General features: G+C 44.7%; 1 long non-coding RNA gene across 1 annotated transcript; it reads right to left on the reverse strand.

Annotated features, from left to right (window-relative positions):
- Nucleotides 1–1066: 1066 nt before the first annotated feature.
- Nucleotides 1067–10743, reverse strand: LOC143266874 (uncharacterized). The gene is made up of 3 exons (XR_013041674.1): nt 10651–10743; nt 8715–8772; nt 1067–1181 (listed from the first exon to the last, which is right to left on the reverse strand). It is a non-coding gene; the product is annotated as an uncharacterized LOC143266874 (long non-coding RNA).
- Between the last annotated feature and the right edge of the window lie 8514 nt (nt 10744–19257).

The raw sequence follows: 19257 nt of genomic DNA on the forward strand, positions 1-19257 counted from the left end.
AAGACTTGACTTAAGCAATGTAGGAGTTCTGGGAAAGCAAGCAATTGTATCCAAATGTGATTGAAGTACGGGCACAGGGGCTGGAGAGATGGCTCAGTGGTTAAGAGCACCGGCTGCTCTTGCAGAGGACCCAGGTCTGGTTCTCAGCACCTGCATAGTGCCTCACAGCTCCCTGTAACTCTAGTTCCAGGGGATCCAGTGCCGTCTTCTGGCTTCCATGGGCCCCAGGCACACAGGTGGTACACAGACCAACTTTCAGGCAAATGCTCAATTACATAAAACAATAAAATACATTTTTTTTTAAAAAAAAGTAAAGACAGTATCATTTTAACTTACAGTATAGGTAAAAACAAAGCATCATTTTTTACCAGTTAGTCAATTTTTATCAAGCAAGTTTAAATGTCTCTTCAATATAGAAGGATCACCAGTCTAGAGAACTAGAGACAACAGGCACAATAGCTTTTAGGATTTGTCTATTAACGATCTTTATGATTAGAAAGATACATTTTTATAATTATTATGTAATTTAGACAAGAGTGCACCAGTTAGGAATAATTCTTTAAACAGAAATCTTCTCACTGTTATGGCAGTGGCTGCTCAGTGAGAAAAACATAAGCATATTTATTAGAAATATTATTAAGAACAGATAGATATTTATAAAAATCAACAATTTTGTGTGACCCTCAGATAAATATCAGACAAAAGACTCAAACCATTTTTTAAAAAATCCCAGTGTGTCAGCATCCGCCAAGCAGTCATTTTGATAGACTACAGTCATTCAGTGTTTGTAAAAGTTACCATGAGTAACATTTAAAGAAAACTGTGTTGTTTCAAATAGATGTTTGGTATTAATGAGCACAGGATTACAGAAACTGGCCAGGTGCTGGTCTAAAGGGTAGAGGACCCCGAAAGGTTTTTCCCAACTAAAAGCCAGGATGTCCTTGTTCCTGTCAGCAGGTCTATCCTTGCTGAGTGCCAGAGATGCCAGAAGTGTTGAGCCCAAAACGCTTTGGTCCTGCCTCCCCAGAGGCCAGGGGTGTTAGGAGGAAGTTTTGGCTTCCAATCATCTTCTTCTGAATGATCGCCCTTCCTGGAAACCATATCTGAGGGTGTGACAGAGACTGAGAGGCACCTGGACGCCTGGGAACGGGCCAACTGGACTGACCAGTTTCTCCTTACTCCTGCAAAAACCCAGCAAAGCCTTATAAATGCCAGTATGAGGACCCTGAACGGTACCCCACTTCAGGTGACCCCGCTTTCTGTTCAAGAGCTGTATTTTCTCTTTTCCTTAAGCTTCCCCTCGAGAACCTGTGATAAAACTTTCCAAAACTCAACCTTTCTGGTCCAAGAATTTCATTCCTCATTTTCAAGGGAAGAACCCAGTGGCCACTGGTTTGGTGGAAGTTTTGTGTGACCATGAGCATCCAGCACCCTACCTCCCAAGTTAAAAGCTGGTCTGAGGAAAGACAGAAAACCTCTGTCAAACTCACAGGAGCCAGGTTTCCCCATATCAATACCACGTGCTGAACTTTTACCTCAGACTCTGACTGGATAAACAGAATCTTAAATTCAGCATTCCTCAGGAATCTTGTAAAGCCAAGTTCTGTTTACCAGAAAAACCACCATCTCCCTTATCTTCCCGAATGGCTAACTACCTCAGGCCAAGGCACCTGGTTCCTTATCAGTCCTAAGGCCTGCATCAGCTCAACCCCTCCTCCCCTCCACCACCATCTTGCTGGCTATCAGGTAAGATCCACTTGCTTTCCACCAACTTGCTGTCTGTCCTCTGTTCCCAGAGGCAGTCTGACAAGTAGTTTCTCCAATTAACATTTCTTTCTACCTATGAAGTGGTCCAATTTAGAAGTTTCACTGCACCCTCACTTACAGAAAGAAAGAGGAAAAAATAATAATAAAATTGCAGAAGAAAGAGGAGATGCCACAACAGACTCGAGTGAAATCCAGAGGGTCATCAGGGAATATTTTAAAAACTTGTATTCTAAAAAGCTGGAAAACCAAAAACAAATTTCTAAACAAATATGACCTGCCAAATTTAAAGCCAGAAGATATAAAAACACTTAAATAGACCCATTGCAGGCAATGAAATTGAAGCTGTAATTGAAAGTCCCCCACCAAGAAAAGCCCAGGACCATATGGATTTAGCAGTAACTTTTATCAAACTTTAAAGGAAGATATAATGCCAATCCTTCTCTAATGACTCCACGAACGAAAGACCACTACTAAATTTGTTCTATGAAGTCAGTTACTGTCCTGAAGCTAAAACTAGATAAAGACACAACAAAAGAAGAGGACTACAGACCAATTTCTCTGATAAACATAGATGGAAAAATTCTCAACAAAATACTTGCATTGCATTAGGACCACACGTCATGAATCAAAGGGGCTTCATTCTAGTGATGTAAGCTTGATTCAAAAGATGACACACTAAAAAAAAAAATGATCAATGGATGTAGAAAAAGCATTGGACAAAGTTCAACGTGCCTTGAATGATAACATTTCTGGAGAAATTAAGACTAGATGGAGCACACCTCAAAATAATAAAGGTTATATATGACAAATTTATATCCAACATATGAAGCAGAGAAAAATTGAGAACATTTTCTCTAAAACCTGAAATGAGACAAGGGCATCTGCCCTCTTCACTTTCATTCAGTATCTAAAGTCTTAGAACATTGGAACACAAAAAAGCTATAAAGTAAATGAAAATTATAAGAAGACAAATTTATCCTTAATTAGAGATGCCATTATCCTCTATTTAGAAGAACCTACACCAGAAGATTCTTAGATGTAATGAACACCTTCAGTAAAGTTGCAGGACACAAAATCAATTTACTAAAGTCAGTAGCTTTCATATATTTGATGGCTATTCTTGGTTGTCAATTTGACTTATGTTTAGAATTATCTAAAACCCAAAATGCCTGGGCATACCTGAGAGGGATTATTTTCTTAATTAGATCATTTGTAGTGGGAAGACTCACTTCTAATTCAGATCTTTGAGGTGGGAAGATAAACCTTTAATCCAGATCTTTTGAGGTTTTTTAAAGATCCACCTTTAATCTGGGCCACACCTTCTGCTGGCAGCCTGGGTAAAGGACATGGAAGAAGGAAAATTGCTCTTTGTCTGCTTGCTCTCATTCTTGATGGCAAGTCCATTCCTTCACTATAATTACAGCCTACTTCTTCAGGATTCCAGCACATACTCAAGACCAGCTGAGGCATCCAGCCTTGTAGACTGAATAACTACTGCATCCTTGTACCTTCTGTTCATAGGCAGTCTTGTTGGATTAGCTGGACCACAGCCTGTAAGCCATTCTAATGAATCCCCTTTCTATGTAGAGAGATTAATTCTATAAGTTCTGTTCCTCTAGAAAACATAGACTAATATAAATTTTGGTACCAGAAGTGGTTCTAGAACAACAGAAGTGTAAAGATGAATATTTTAAGTATCTGTACTAGGCTTTCTAATTTGCCAACACCTACAATATATAGAAAGAAATTTGCTGAGAAAGAAATTAGGGAAAATACCTAGTACTTATCCTAACTAAAAAGTGAAAGACCTCTATAATGAAACTCTTAAGACACGAAAATAAAATTTAAATAGCTAGTGAGATGAATCAGTGGGTAAAGGATGCTTGTTTCAGAAGCCTTATGATCTGAGTTTGATCCTTGTGGATAAAGGGGGAAGAAAAGAACCAGTTCTACAAAGTTAACCTCTGACTCCTACATGCAGACCATGGCACACAACATGCTTCTCTCTCTCTCTCTCTCTCTCTCTCTCTCTCTCTCTCTCTCTCTCTCTCTCTCACACACACACACACACACACACAAATCCATTTTAATTAAAAAAGAAATTAAAGAAGATACAATGATAGAAAGACTTTCTATGCTTCTGGGTTGGCAGAATTACTAAGTGAGCATAGATATATTATCAAAAGTAATATGCAGATTCAGCTCAATCCCCATTAACATTACAATGATATTCCTCAAAGAACTATAAAAAAGCATAAATTTACAAGGAGCTGGGTGTGGTGTTCTATACCTTTAATCCTAGCACTCGGGATGCAGAAGCAGGCAGATCTCTGTGAGTTTAAGAACATTCTGGTCTACTTTGAGAGTTCCAGGCCAGCCAGGGTGAGATTGTCTTAAGAAAAGAAAAAAAAAGACTATGCAATTCTAAGCTGAAAGGATACTCAGATGCATCGTGGTACAGATACCACAGAGCTATAGCGACAAAGACGTGCATACTGGCGCAGAAACAGACATCTTACAGCCATCTAATTTGTGATAATACACTGGAAAAGAGATACCCTATTTTATAAAAGTGGATATTGAGCTACAGATCTCTCAAAAGTCGTCCTCTGACATCTACACAGACACCATAGCTGCTAGAGGCAAGCACAGGGAATGCACTTCAAGATACAGGAACAGCAAAGAGCGTCCCAAAGAGGATTTTTACTCACTGCTTGTAGGAATGTAACCTCATGCAGATATTATGGAGCCCAGCACAGAGGTTTCTCAAATAGATAAAAAATAGAACTATCAGGTGACTCACTATACCATCCTGGCCATACACCAAAGGGTTTTCTATCCCACCACAGAATTGTCTCCAGATGGATCAAAGTCCTTAATCTCATTGCTTGTGATAGATCTAAACAGTTATCCCATCTTATTTCAACTTTGGGAGGTCATATTCAACTATAGATACTTATCCATTCATTTTAGATTTACCAATTTAGTGGAATATAGGTTTTAAAAGTATGTCATAATGATTTTCCGAATTTCACTGGCATCTATTGTATTGTCTCCCTTTATCTTTCTTTCTTTCTTTTTTTTTTTTTAAGTTTTATGTATGTATTATGTATATAGCATGTATGACTGCAGGCCAGAAGAGGGCACCAGATCTCATTACAGATGGTTGTGAGCCACCATGTGGTTGCTGGGAATTGAACTCAGGACCTCTGGAAGAGCAGTCGGTGCTCTTAACCTCTGAGCCATCTCTCCAGCCCTCCCTTTACCTTTCTAATTTTATTAATTTAGGTGTTTTCTTTCTTTTGTTTTATTTGGATAATGGTTTGTTGATCATGTTTATCTTTTCAAAGAAGCAACTCTATCATTCACTCTCTTGTTTTGGTTCTTATTTTAACTTTATTGTATGTGTATGGGTGCTTTGCCTGCGTGTTTGTCTATACAACACTGGCGCCTGTGGAGGCCAGGAGAGGGTGTTAGATCCCCTGGAACAGGAGTTACAGATGGTTGTAGCTTCCATGAGGGTACTGGGAATTGAACCTAGAGGAGCAACCAGCGCTCTTAACTGCTGAGCCATCTCTCCAGCCCCTGGTTCATTGGTATTTTGTTTTTGTTTTTTTTTCTGTACTGGGTGAGAGATAGGGATCTAGTTTCATTTTTTTTTTTTTTTTACACATTGGACACCCAGTTTACCCAGCGCCATTTGTTGAAGGGGTTGTCTTTTCTCCAACGTGTCTTTTGGGCATCTTTAATAAAACGCAGGTGACTGTGGCTGTGTGTACTTAGTGTGTCTTATGGTCTAGTCTATTGATCTGTGTGTCAGTTTTGTTCCAGTACTATGTTGTTTGTATTTCTGAGGCTCTGTAACTTGGAATCAGGTAGGTGATGGCTGACTCCAGCATCCTTTTTGCTCAGAATGACTTAGGCTATACCAGGTATTTTGTGACTTACAAATGAATTTTACTTTTTTTTCCTATTTCTGTGAAGGATGTCACTGAAACCTGGGTGGAGATTGCATCATTTCCATAGATTAAAATAAGAACACCTGGATACCTTCCTTTCCTGTTTGTGTCCCTATTGTTTCTTTCTCTTACCTTACTGCTTTAGCTAAGACTGATGAAGCACTATCTTAAATAAGGGTAGAGAAAGTGGACACCCTTGGTTGTTGTCTAAGTGTGTGTAATCTCCCCCACTTACTATAATGCTGGCTGCAGGCTTATTGTGCAAATCCTTCATTGTGCTGACATGTGTTCCTCATGAAGAAATATTAGATTTTTGTTAAAAGTCCTCTTCATCTATTGAGATGTTCATTTGATTTCTGCCATTAAGCCATTTATGTGATTTATGTGCACCATTAAATTATTTATTTTAGATCTCTTGATTTTTTTAAATGTGGACACTCGCAGATACGAACTTCTTTTAAAGATTGCTTTTCTTGTATCTTGCAAGTTTGAATATGCCGTGTTTTCATTTCTGTTCAATTCTAGAAATATTTTTAACTTTTTTGATTTCTTCAATGAACCATTCACTATTCAATAGTGCATTGCTTAATTTCCATAGGTGAGTGTACTTCCCGTACACTTTCTTTTGCTGTTGATTTCTAGCTTTATTCCATTGCGTTCCATGGGCTACTGAGAATAATGTATATTCTGTATTTTTGGATGAAGTGCTCTATAGATGACAGTTAGGTCCATGTGATCTATGATGCCATTTCACTCTAGTGTTTCTGTCTCTCTTTTCGTTATGACCTATTTATTGCTAAGACTGTGATGCTGAAGTCACCCACTCTAACTGTATTGGGGTAGCCTGGGACTCACCTCTAGTATTCGTTTTATGAAAGTGGGTACACTACATCCAGTGCACGTGTGTTTACAACTGTCGTGCACTCTGGACAGATTGTTCCCTTCACTGGTATGGAGGGATCTGTGTGTTTGCTGTTCCTCTTATACTCAGAAGTGTATCTCTTTCCCTAGATTTGGCAAGCTTTGTAGCTCTGTGAAGTCAGGCTATGGGTTCAGAAGCTAACAGTTTGAGATTCCTAGACCTACTTGTGAGGATTCCCAGAGGGAAGCTGACCCATTTTATCGACTCTTATTAATGGTTTCCCTTCCACCCCAAGAAGAGTCCAAAGGGCTGTCATGAGGCAAACAGGGAGATAAAAATTACTTCAAAAATCTAAAGCCACGAATGCAAACCAGGCCACCCAGAAATGCAAACAAAGCAAGCCTGCTGCCAGCAGAACACGCTTTCTCGTCACCTACCCGAACAGTTACTCAGCAAACGGCAAGCGTTCTGAATGCACCTGATTTCTCTCAAGACTTAAAAAAGAAACCTGAGCCGGCGGTGGTGGCACACCTTTAATCCCAGCACTTGGGAGGCAGAGGCAGGCGGATCTCTGTGAGTTCGAGGCCAGCCTGGGCTACCAAGTGAGTTCCAGGAAAGGTGCAAAGCTGCACAGAGAAACCCTGTCTTGAAAAAACAAACAAACAAAAAAATCTGTTTATTCTTTTACCATTTCCATATACAAATACACATGTACATAGTACTTTGAGCACATTACCCCCATTTTCTCTTATCTCTTATCTTCTGAACCCCTTCATCTTCCAAAAAGTCCCCTCCTCCTTTCGTGTGTGTGTGTGTGTGTGTGTGTGTGTGTGTGTGTGTGTGTGTCCCACTATATTTAATTAAGGTTGCCTACATGAGCATGGGAGTGGGAATTATTTACTTGAACAAGGACAACTTACCAGTGGCATCACCACTAAAGAATATGATTCCCTCTCTCCCAGCAAACATCAGTTGTCTGTAGCTCTTCTGGGGTGAGGGTCTCATTCATACCCTTAGATTCTGTCATGGCATGTTGATGGCCCAGGCTCGTGCAGATCCTGTGCAGGAGGCCACTGCTGCTGTGAGTTCATGATGCATCAGCCATGTCATGGCCAGAGAGCAGCATTTCACAGATCTCCTCTCCATCCTCTGTCTCTTGCATTCTTTCTATATCTTTTCTCTGATATCTACTGAGCCCTGGTTGTATGTCCTATCCTCAGCACTTTCACTAGTCATGAGTCTAACTGCTAACTCTGCCCCACTGCAAGCAGAAGCTTTTTTGACCAATGTTGTGGGATGTTTGATCACACTGGGAAACTCCCAGACTGTGTTAATAAAATTAACCTTGGATCAGGGTGCAGAGCCAGCAACTAGTTGACAGGAATTAGCTGTAGAGAATAGGAGGAGCCAGGGATGTGGATAGAGAGACACACAGGAAGGAATAGGTACAGACTTGGAGATTCACATCCTTTTTGGTTTGGGATGGGAGAAGAGCTGCTCTCTTGCTGGGTCTCTGGCCAAAAAGGAAGGTTAGTTGGTTCCTTCTCAGCTCCTCTGATCTAGCAGGTTTTCACCCCAACATCTGACTCCCGAGTCTATTGGTAAATAGAACAATATAGTTAAAAACAACAGACCAAGGCTGAGAACAGCACTACTGGGCCTGATTGTTGGGGCTCTTCTGGACTCGGTCAGATTAATTCTCTACCCTGAGAGGTCCTCTTAGATGGGTGGTCCCGTTCCCCCTCCATGTCTGCCTTTGATTACAGCTGCTGTGCTACACAGTGGAGTCTCTGTGTAGGTACACAGGAACACTTGTGTCCCATAGGAGGAAAGAACCTGCTGACTTCACACTGTGGTTCAAAGACAAGCAAGAACCTCTCTTGGGATTAGATTTTTTTTCCCCACACAGAAAAACATCCAGAAAAATAGGAGCATGGGGAACAAAGAGAATTCTTCTTGCTTATATAAAAGAACTCTGGAGGGGCCAGAAATGGTGATATATACTGTAATACCAAGAAGGCTGAGGCAGGAGAATTGTAATTCCAGACCAGCCTGGCCTACTTCAGAATACAACATATATAAAACAAACAGGAATGGAATGTGGCTCACAAGTTATGAGTACTTACTGTTCTTGCAGAGGACTCTGGTTCCATTTCCAGCACCCACACAGTGGCTCACAACTATCTGCAGGCATATACATGGTTCACATACATAAATGCAGTCAAAACACTATGAGAATATGTTGAGAGCCAGCCTAATTCAAGGCTTTTCAAAGGCCCTGATTAAAAGGCAAAAGGAACCTAGTTCTATGTCCTTGCCCAGGGGCAGGCTTGGCAAGGCCAATTAGGACTGGAGGCCAGGACCTCAAAAAAATCAAGATTTCAGTTCCTGGAAATTTGGCTTCTGCCTGAAGAGACTGGAGTTACCAGTCCCAAGGCTGCTGTGTGCTTGTTCTGTGTGCTCAGATATGGTGTGATAGATACCTTGACTTCCCTGTAAGCATTGTAGCTCAGATGGAAAGGGACCCTGGAAGTCGGGAGCCAAGGAATACCACAAAGTCACTGTAAGTTCTGCTCCAGGAAAAGGTGGTGGTGGCTCCTCCCCCAGGGCTGCTAGCTGCTCAAGACCCCGCCTACCATGATGGGGCACAAACCTAGTTTGTGGAGGATGAATCACCACCTGCCCCAAAAAACATCTATTGTTGTTTTGTTCTTTACTCTTTTGGGGGGCCCACCACCCAGTTCCCAAATAAATTTCACACAGAGATGGTTATTCTAGATTATAAATGCCCAGTCTTAGCTTGGATTGTTTCTAGTCAGCTTTCCTTAACTTTAAATTATCCCACCTACCTTTTGCCTCTGGGCTTTTCCCATTCTCTTACTTCTGTAAATCTTACTCTTACTCTGTGGCTTGCTGTGTAGCTGGCTGGCTGGCTGGCCCTTGGGTCCTCCTCTTTCTCGGGCTACTTCTTCTTTTCCTCCCAGATTTCTCCTTCTATTTATTCTCTCTGCCTGACAGCCCTATCCTTTCTCCTGCCTTGCTATTGGCTATTCTGTTCTTTATTAGACCATCAGGTGTTTTCGACAGGCACAGTAACACAGCTTCACAGAGTTAAACAAATGCAACATAAACAACAGCAATACACCTTAAAATAATTATCTACAACATTCCCCAATGTAACAACTCTGCTCTGGCAGGGGAGAGTTTTATCAGCTAAGTTGTCACAGTTCTGCTCAGATCCCCCAGGAGTGTAACAACTTTGCTGCATTAGGGGAAGGTTTCCCCAGCAAAAGTGTTACAGTTCTGCTCTGCTCTGCTCCGGGTAAAGGTCTTCACCCAAACCTCATTCAAGAGATTTACCAGGAGGGAAGATTCCAGGAGGATGGCTGACTCTGCCAGGGTAGAAAAAGGCAGTTCCCAACTGAACAGGTACAGGGCTTATATAGGGCTTTTTAGGGGTAGAGTTTTTCCAGGGTGAAGATTTTCAGGGTGGGAATTGGTTGGATTTCAATCCCTGAGCTTGGACAAGCTCAGAGATTGGTTGGATTTCATGCTCAGGGATTGGTTGGTTTTTGTGCTCAGGGATTGGTTGGTTTTCCTGCTGAGTTGGTCAGGGTCAGAGTGTATTTCTTTGGCTCTGGTTTCAGGGCCAGGGTGGGTTTCTTTGGCTGGCCCTTTTACCCTGCATCTCCTTTGGTCATCATTGCCTGATTAGCCTCCTGTTGACTTTGTCTCATTGTGTGTTAGTTTCTGCTGAGTCTGTCCCATTTCTCCCCTGGAAATAGTGTGTAAGCTGCTGTACTTCTTTTTTTTTTTTTTTTTTTTTTTTTTTTTTTTTTTTTGGTTTTTCGAGACAGGGTTTCTCTGTGTAGCTTTGTGCCTTTCCTGGGACTCACTTGGTAGCCCAGGCTGGCCTCGAACTCACAGAGATCCGCCTGGCTCTGCCTCCCGAGTGCTGGGATTAAAGGCGTGCGCCACCACCGCCCGGCCGCTGCTGTACTTCTTAATAAGCTTGCCTGGCATAGACATAGCTTGTGCAAGACCCCGGGATCCCAAACTTACCTGTCTCCTTATCTTCTGATCACCTGGGCATCTTTTTCAGGACCTTGTCACCAAAGAATGATCTGCTGGTCTAGATTAAACATAAAATAAAATAATTACACTTAAAACAACAACATCAACAAAAAACTAAACAAACTTACATGGGGGCAGCCTCCCACACTGACCCTGATCACCATCTGAGGTGTCCTAGCTCATCCTCAATCCCATGGGGTTTGCGCATATACTAGGAAGTTCAGCTGGAATGTGGACTTCTTCAGGGCTGTGAAATGAAGACAACACACGTGTAGACAGAAGGACAGCAACCCCCCCCTCAGCCTTCAGATACTCTGTGGGCAGTGGAGTTGCCAAGAAGCCACTGCCAAGAGAAACATATCACTAAAACCCAACCCAGGAGGCAAGAGAGTGATCTGCCTGTTTCCTGAGCCAGTTAGGGGATGTCTCTGATGATAAGGAGCATATTCCAGGTGGTAAGGGATGAATGAATACCTGCATAAAACAGTCACTAACACAGTGTGCAGTTACCCTTGCCTTGCTAACATGCTAAAAGCCACAGTCTGAGGACGACACTTACAATGGCATGATGACAGCAGATATAGAACATTGTGGGGTGAGCATGTTTGGGCCCCTGATATCAAAAGATCACCCACTGAACACCTGTATAGGCCCAGCAAAGGAGTCTACCTGGTTTAAGCTAGAGAAAAGCAGTCTCTATATTATTTTTAAAATTACATTTTATTAATTAACAAACTGCCTCAACTTCCAGCTCCCACAGTTGTCTTTTGACATCTACACACATACCATGGCACATGTATAGGCACCCCCCACACACACACACCTCAAATCTCCTTCCTACATACACACACACACACACACACACACAAATGTTAAAAATTTGAAAAGTACTGGGAAAACAATTAAAATAAGAACTCTTTATTCTAGGACATAGCAAAGCTATATTCAGTAGAAAAATTAGAGTTAGATTCCTTTTCTATTGGAATAAGAAGGAAGAAAAAATGAAAGGACTGATGTAGTTTAAAGTACCAAAGGAGAGGAGAAAGGAACCATCAGGGATGAAAACAAAGCTGAGGAGCCAGAAAGTCGTCCACATTTACACTCACATTGACATGGAGAATGGCAGCTGCTCTATGCATGAATCTTGAGCCCTTGATGCCAAACACTTGCCAGGGTAAAGGCAAAGGGTCGAAGCTAACATATGCTCTAAGGTGTGAGAAATGAGACATAAGTACAGATCCACGAGATAGCAAAAAAACTTTAGGGGAAACACACTCAACGCTCTGGCAACCAGTTTAAAGACTTGGAGGAAACGCGCTCAGCCAAGCCTCTTAAAGGGGGACATTGAGGTGAAATCCCTTGGGTGTGTGACCTCAGGTCAGTTCCAGCTTCCCCGTGCCAGGCCCCGGAGTGTATAATGTTCATATCTGAAGATTGAATACCTTAAAACCTGCAATGTGCTCAGAACAGTCCCTGACATACGCAAATCCGCAGTCAGGCGAGGTGGTGCTATTAAATGCCTTGAGTACAGCAAATGGTCTATTTACAAGAAAGGAACCTGGATTTCCAGTCACTTCACACATGAGGTAAACTCTTGATGAGTTCAAAATAGAGAGGGGAGCAGACAAAATCTTTCAGGAAAGCCAGAGAATTGGAGGAACAATTTAGGGGCAGAAAGGACCCTCCTACCCCAAACTGTAAGAACAAGAAAAGTGTGTTTGGCTTTATAAATATTTACCACAGAGGACACTACAAAGGCCCCTCACACACGAGAGAGTGAGGCCGGCAGAGGACCCAAGGATGGGGAAGCTCCTGACAGATGCAAACTGACAGCGTGTGTGAGAACGCCCCACCCAGACTGTCACACAGGACAACACACCCCACAGACTCTCTCAGGGTCAGCCTCGGTGGGATGGCATCCGGCAACACCCTGGAGAATTAAACATGAAAACACTCCCACGAAACTCTTATATAAGCATAAAGCCTTCAGTCAGTTCAAGGCCCTTGGTAGAACCTTTGCCTTTGCAAACTGGTCTTGAATGAATGGGATACACAATGTGCACTACACGTGGTTAATACTAATAGAAACGGGGCATTCACATCGCTTGGCATCCCTGGAACGACTGTCCTCACACTCCAGAGTGGGAAGTGTAGAAAAGAGTGTATGAGAGTACCTCACTGTTTCCTCCTTGTGTCAGCTGAGCCAATGAGTTGCCAATGGTGCCCGTCAGGTTACTACAGAGCTGCCAGGGGTGCCTGTCAGGTTACCACAGAGCTGCCAGGGGTGCCCGTCAGGTTACCACAGAGTTCCAGGGGTGCCTGTCAGGTTACCACAGAGCTGCCAGGGGTGCACATCATGCTTCTGTTACTGCCCAGGGTAAATCAACTTGGGAGACTTGACTTTGGCTCGCGGCCTCCTTCTGAGGCTTCAGCCTTGGTTAGCTGGCTCTGTCACTTTGGGTCAGTGGCTGCACAGCATGCATGTGGCAGAAGCAGCTGCTCCAGTTGTGGTGGCCAGAAAACAGAGGAGAAAGGAAGAAGGGGTGGGCTTGTAATAGCTCCTTCAAGGGCATATTGACACCAGGCTTTCTTAAGCCACACAGGCATTCCCAGACCATCCCGAAAACAAGACATCCCCCACCAGACTCCTTATTTATTTTTATTTTCTGTGTATGAATGTTTTGTCTGCATATATATCTGTTTGCCACGTGTGTACCTGGTGCCCATGGAGGTCAGAAGAAGGCATCAGATTCCCTGGAACTGGGTGGGCGTAGATACAGTTGTGAGCCACCATGTGGGTGCTGGGAATTGAACCTTGGCCCCCTGCCAGAGCAGCCAGTGCGCTTAACCACTGAGCCACCTCACCAGCCCCTGAGCCATTTCTCCAGTCCCACTCCTTACAACTCCCCACGTGTCACATGTTTTCATTTTCTGTGTGTTATATTAGCACTAGGAGTGGTGGTTATGATCCAAAGGAAGCCCTCCTAATCCCAGAGAGATCACTAGTGCCAACTCAAGTGTGCCCTGGCACGGCTTCCTGGCATGCCAGCTGTGACCTGTAGGGAGGCAGGAGGCTCTGCAGCTGGGTCTGTGTCAGGCTGTGACTCAGGTAGGCTCTGTTTGGGCTGGGCGGGCATTCCTGCTGCTAGGTGGCAGGTGCCTAACTCACAGTGACTTGCATTTTGCTGCACCCTGCCCAGAAGGCTAGCTTAACCCAGGAAGACCTGACACTGCCCTTTCCAGCCTTCCACAGTGTTTTCTGCCCCGTTGGGCTGGATTTTGACCTGACTTTTGGGAGCCACGCTAGTGGGAAATCCAAGGGATGGTGCCAGTTGGGAAGCTCTGTAGCACTCTTGGAGTACCCCACCCCCCAATCTCCCTCTCCCCTCTCCCTGCAAATGCACAGCTTCTCCAGCCCAAGGCAGCCTGGCAGCAGACAGGGGGAAGTGAAGTGGCCTCCAGTTCTTCTCTTGTTTCCACAGGCAGTGCAGATCCAAGCAGGAAAGTTCTAGCATAGCCAGCCAGCTCTGCTGACTTGTGCAGGGCTGGTGTGGCTTGGCCACCTGTGGGCTCCAGATCTTCATCCACAGAGTCCATCAACCTCACTCAGATGCAAAAACATTTGAAAAGAAATTTTATCAAATAGGTACTGTCTTTATTATTTATTTATGTATTTTTTTGAGACATGGTCTTTCTATGTAGCCTTGACTGTCCTGCAATTCACTAGGTAGACCAAGCTGGCCTGGAACTCACAGATACCTACCTGACTCTGCCTTTCAAGTACTAGGCTCAAAGGCAGGGCCACCAGACCTGACAGGACTTTATTTTTATCATTGTTCCATACAGCATATCAACTATTACACAACATCTGCATTAAGCATTACTGTTCCAGGATGTTTGATCGCACTGTGACACTCTGAGAGTGTTAATAAAGTTAAGCTTGAATCGGCAGTGGAGTCAGCGACTAGATGACTGGAATTAGCCATAGAAAAGCCAGGAATATGGGTAGAGAAGATGCCCAGGAAAGAGAAGGGAGGGAACTGGAGATTTTGAGCTCTTTGATCTGGGAAGTGTAGAGAGGACAGCTGGTCACCCTCTCCCCCGCCCCCTCGCTGCTTCTTGGATCTATCAGGTTTTTACCCCAATATTTGACTTCCAAGTTTTTATTGATAATAGAACAATTTAGATAAATGCTTCATGTGACAAGCAATCCAGGCATGATTGAAAGTATGCAGGAATCTTTTTTGTAGGTTATGTATAACAGTGTGCCATTTGTAAACAAGATGAGCATGTGTGGATTTGGGTATCAAGTAGGTTCCTGGAACAGATCCTCTGGGGATACGTACGAGATGACTGTATTGACTGAATGATTCAAATCAATGTTTCCTCACAGCTCAATCCTGGACATGAAAAGTTGTTGAGCATGCACGCGCACACACAAGCACATATACAGGGGGTTGGGGAGCTTACTTGTCGACAGGGATCCCACCTGCTAACTGCAGGAATTGGAGGGGACGTAAGAGTGGTTAAGTCCAGACTGGAAGTAATATGGGGCTCTAGGCAGCTGTCTCTGCCACCCTCATCATCTTCATTCCGGTCCCAACAGTCAGCCTCCTAGTTCAGCACATTCCACTGCTGGTGCCTCAGCTGGAAGCCTCTACTGGAAGGGCCCCTAGCTGGCTGGAAGGTGCTGGGGTGGGGGAGCAAACACAGGAGAAAGTGTCCTTCTCGTCCCCACACATCAAGGATACACACCCATAAGCACCGCGACTTCACTGTTCATGTTGATTGGGACCCCTTAGTGAGGTCACACTGTCAGGTTCCTACTACACAGTGACCCTCCCTGTGCCCTCCACACTGGCCTCTCTGGAGAGATGGCGCTGTGTGCAGCCCTCACCTAAGGACAGCATTGATTCTCAAGTGCAGGGCTACCCCACAGATCACAAACGAGCTTGGAACGTTCGTTTGTGGGATTGCTGGGATTGCATCATGCTATGTTTAAACATATGCCCTTTAGCATGCCCTTGTCATGGGAGACAATTGGGCAAGGCCTTAGTTTCCATTTCTAGCACTGCAAAAGAAAAATGAGTAAACAAAAGCTTAAAAGAAAAAAATTAAAGTTATGAGAATGTAATCCACACACTGTGGTGGTTTGACTAGGAATGCCTGCCCCCCCTCCCCTGGCCCATCTATTCAAATCCTTAGTCATCAAGGAGCGGCACTACTTGAGAAGAAGTAAAAGGTGTAGCCTTGTTGGAGTAAGTGTGACCTTGTTGGAGGAGGTGTGACACTGGGGATGGGCTTTGGGCTTCCAAAAGTCCAAGCCAGGCCCAGTGGCTCTGTCTCTCCCTGATTTCTGCAGATCTGGATAGAGAACGTTCAGCTCCTTCTCCAGCACCCGGTCTGCCTGTGTGCCTCCATGCTTCCTGACATGATGACAATGGACTAAACCTCTGAAACTGTGAGCCAGCCCTATTTAAATGCTTTCTTTTGTAAGAGTTGCCTTGGTCATGGTGTCTCCTCACAGCAATAAGACAGTGACTGAGATACTCCCCATACAATTCACTTGTTTATAGTATGTAAGTCAGTTTTTTGAATAATATCACAATCCACCCATCTCTCTCTCTCTCTCTCTCTCTCTCTCTCTCTCTCTCTCTCTCTCTCTCTCTCTCTGATGTTTTGAGACAATGACTCTGTATAGGATAGTTTTATGTTAATTTTACATAAGCTAAAGTCATTTGAGAAGAGGGAGCTTCAATTAAGAAAATGCCTCCAGAAGATCAGACTGTAGGCAAGCCTGCATGGCATTTTCTTAATTAGTGATTTATGGGGGAGGGTTCAGCCCTTGTAGGGGGTGCCATCCTTGGGCTAGTAGTCCTGGGCTCTTTAAGAAGACAGGCTGAGCAAGCTATGAGGAGCAAGCCAGTACACAGCACCCCCTCCACAGCCTCCGCATCAGCTCCCGCTGCAGGTTCCTGTCCTGCTTGAGTTCCTGCCCTCACTGCTTTTGATAATGAACTTTTATGTGGGACTGTGAGGAAATAAACCCTTTCCTCCCCATATTGCTTTTTGGTCATGGTGTTTCATCACAGCCATAGAAATCCTCACTAAGAAAGACTTTCTATTTCTCTATATAGTACTGGCTGGCCTGGAATTTTCTAGGAAGACAAAGCTGGCCTCAAACTTGCAGTGATTCTCCTGCTTCTGCCCCCAAATGCTGGGATTGCATCATGCTATGTTTAAACACATGCCCTTTAGCAGTCACACTCTTTGTCTCTGCCTCTCCAGGGTCTGTCAACCACTCATCTCTTTTCCGTCTTTGTGAATTTGCTTTTTCTGAGCATTTCCTGTAAGGGAACTGCGAGGTATGTGAATTTGTGCATCTGGTTCCTTTTACTTGATGCTGTATTTTAAGGTTCATTTGTGCTGGGGCTCGTGTCCATCCTTCATTCCCTTTTGTGGCTGTGTTTTTTTCAGGGGCGTGCCACATTCTGCTTGTCTACATATGGACTGTCAGGCATTTGGGTGGTTCCCACTTTGGGCTTCAGGAGTAACCGTGCTGTGAACTTTCCTGTGCAGGTTGTGTGTGTAGACACATGTTCTCATTTCTCTTGTGTGTGTCTCAGTAATGGGATGGGTGGGTCACCTGATAACCACACATGCTGTACGCAGAAGAGCAGCCACACTGCTTTCCAAAGGGGCTGTACCACTTTACATTCCCCATCGCAATGAAAGGGGCGTCCATCTGTCCACATTCTCACCAACACTTCCCGCTGTACCTTCTTCACTCTGGCAAGGATGGCTGCTGAGTCCTTGGTACCAGAGCTCCTCACCCTGTTTGCCTGTGGGGGTGGGGCAGACAGCCAGTGTATCTCTGTGTGGACAGAGTTACTGTTCTCATCGCTGGGGCTAAGTTCCTAAGAACCTCGAGGGAGGAAGGATGAATTTTGACTCAGTTATAGAAGGCTTTTGCCTCATGCTTGAGGGGAAGGTGTGGTGGCAGGAATGACGTTGTCTGTGGTCGCGGACGATGGTGTAGTCACACGCAGTTAGACCTGGAAGGGAGCTAGACAGGGACCAGAGGTGAGTACAACCTGCAAAGGGTTGTCCCCAGAGGCCCACATCTGCCAGATAAGCCCCAGGTCCTAAAACTTCCATGATCTCCCCAATGTGTGATGGAGAGCAAATATTCAAACACGTGCGACCGTGAGGGATGTTTCACACTCAGACCACAACAGCAGGCCCAGAATGGGAGCCGCTGCATTCCACTAATCTTGAAAACTGTGGGTCCCTTACCCATGAAGCTAGGGGAGGGGCCGTGCCAAGGTGGCTGCCTGCTCAGCTACGGCCTGGTATGGGGCCCTGCCAACACCGGCCTCTGCGGTGGCTTGTCTGGGCTGGCAGCTCCTGGTGTACTTGTGGTCTTCCCTTAAACAAGCAGTAGCTGAGTTTCCACTTACCTGGGTGCCTGCCACGCCTCTGTGCTTGTCCCACTGTATATGGGTGGCTAGAGTTAGGAGTGGTCTCAGTGTTCATACATACTCGCTGCCCCTCTTGGACCACCAGAGACGCTTTCCTGTCTGCCTTGAAGCATCAAGTGTCTGTGGGGTGCCTTAGGATCTCATCACGGGTCTTGCTTACTTGTTCTGATTCCATTTCTAACTCATGGCTGATGCCTATATAGACAGATGGTCCTCCATGTAGAGCAGGCTAACAAACCAACATAAGCTGAAACTACCATGTCAGATCTGGGCGGTGTAACCCAGGGATTGATGTTTGCCATGAGAGGTAGCCAGGGGTCAAGGCTTCAGGAACTCAAAGATGGGATTTTCTCCCAGAGAGCAACAAAAGGGTACCAATTAACGTCACCAAGTGGGAGGAGAGACATACTCAAGCCTTCCCCTACAAAAGTCCATCTAGCATGGTTGGATGAGGTGTCATGGGAAGTGAGAGCGAGCAGGAAGAGCAGGATGGTGGTGTCCCAGGAGCCAGAACAGGCTAGCCCAAGCTGGAACCAGGTGTCAAGAATGGATTATCAGGGCTGGTCAACAATAACACTGAAGAGCAGGAGTTATACCCCAAGGTTACCCCAGAACTAAGCAGGAGTTACACACCAAGTTATCCCAGAACGGAAGCGTTCTTCTCTATAATGCTAGATATTCAGCAGGTGCTCTACCGCTGAGCCACACTCCAGCCCCGAGACAAACATTTTAACCAAAAAGATGAAACAACCCTGGAGAGTTTGTTCTTCATCAACTTAAATGGCTCCGAGATGACCCAGCCTATGCCAGACCATGCAAGGTCCCACTGCCATTGCTCACAACAGAAGCAAAAGCAATGACCAGATGTGTCTGCCTGAGAAGCCACTTTCTGTTCCCTATCCCGTGACCTAATCCAGTCCACAGGACTCTGGGCCTTGGAGTGTGGTCCCTCTCCTCACCTCCTCAAGGCCACAGACACATCACACTCTATCAGTGACAGTCTTCAGAAGACACACTACTCTGCCTCCTGCACCTTGCCTTGGCCTGCTGTTCCTGTCTGAAAACCCCTTCCCACCCAGGGGTGTCCCTCATTTCAGCATCCTAGGCAAGCTCC

This window comes from Peromyscus maniculatus, chromosome 8 (assembly GCF_049852395.1).
Source record: "Peromyscus maniculatus bairdii isolate BWxNUB_F1_BW_parent chromosome 8, HU_Pman_BW_mat_3.1, whole genome shotgun sequence".
Classification (NCBI taxonomy): domain Eukaryota; kingdom Metazoa; phylum Chordata; class Mammalia; order Rodentia; family Cricetidae; genus Peromyscus; species Peromyscus maniculatus.